General features: G+C 25.0%; 1 long non-coding RNA gene across 1 annotated transcript in view; it reads right to left on the bottom strand.

Annotated features, from left to right (window-relative positions):
- LOC136091376 (uncharacterized) overlaps window positions 1-448 on the bottom strand; it is a 22,569-nt gene extending 22,121 nt beyond the window's left edge. The window contains exon 1 of the long non-coding RNA XR_010643940.1: window positions 183-448. This is a non-coding gene — a long non-coding RNA (uncharacterized LOC136091376). The remainder of the gene's footprint in view (window positions 1-182) is intronic.
- Window positions 449-1,313: the final 865 nt, after the last annotated feature.

The raw sequence follows: 1,313 nt of genomic DNA, 5'->3' as shown, positions 1-1,313 counted from the left end.
TTTTACCTTAAAAATACTGCATTGATCCTCTTTCCAATAATATTTAGCAGTATAAAATATAAACAACTTGAAATTTTTACTCGCGTACCCGTTTTATTGCTTTTATTTTATACTCATTTAATAAACTTAATTTATAATAATAAATAAAATTAACACTTTTTAATACATGAGAAAAAAAGTACCTTAACTGTTCTGCCATCGCTTAATGGAATATCTTTAGTAGCTTGATCTAACCCTATCGTTGAATTTACTTGTTCTACAAATTTATTTTCTTTAAAGCGTAGAAAAAAAGATGATTTTCCAACATTAGTGTCTCCTAACAAAATTACTTTCATGCCATGAATCATGGTTAAAAGATAAAACTTATTCTAGAAAAATACTTGTTTAAAAAGATTAGGCGCGCCATAAGCTTGCATATTTTAAAAATAAAAACATGTGCAATTATAGAAAAAAGATTAGGCGCCCCATAAGCTTGCATATTTTAAAAATAAAAACATGTGCAATTGCGTTTTACGGAACCGAATTTTGTGCTAAAATTTTGTGCCACGATTTTCGCAGTCTCTTCAAAGTTAGCGTGCTTGAGGAAGGCTTTCACAAATAACTTTTTAGTATTCGTTATCAACATAGAGTATTTTTAGAAAGAAGAATAGTTGAAGCTTATTATTAATTTGGTTTTAATTATACTCAATTGATAAATTACCGAGTTTATTGATGTCAAAGTTTTAGTTGTACTTCTGTGGTGAAATTAATGTCCAGAATATAGTCTATATTTTATCTATTCAATTTTTATTTTTAGGTTATTCAATTATCTATGCACCTGCCAAATTTCGTTGAAAAATATTATGTAGCAGTCACCCTATTTCTTGCTGCACTTTTGTTACCTAATTTACATTTTTTCCCTGTTGTTAGCGCGGGAGACAGAGGGGTCCATTGATTATTTGTATATATATATTTTTTTTATATATAACATTCATATTAATAATATTATTAGCAATATTTAACTTATTTCATAAATTGATATTATAAACCTAGATACTTTATAGTGAAAATATGATTTAAAAATATGTAAATTTAAACAAATTTGTTTTATTAAAAGGATTTTTAGTAAATAATAAAATAAGACTTAAATTTTATATTTTATTTAGAAACAAAATGGAGAAAGAAAATAAAGGTTTCACATAGTATTTTGTATCATATTCATAATATAGTTTATATATGAATCAAATTAGTTATGAATCATATCTAATTTGAAGTTTGAACGTTGTCTTTATTTAACAAGGAAAGCCTTTAGATTATAATTTATAACTAATAAA

The sequence above is a fragment of the Hydra vulgaris genome, chromosome 15 (assembly GCF_038396675.1).
Source record: "Hydra vulgaris chromosome 15, alternate assembly HydraT2T_AEP".
NCBI classification, from domain to species: Eukaryota; Metazoa; Cnidaria; class Hydrozoa; order Anthoathecata; family Hydridae; genus Hydra; species Hydra vulgaris.
This window is presented reverse-complemented; position numbering and strand designations above follow the sequence as displayed.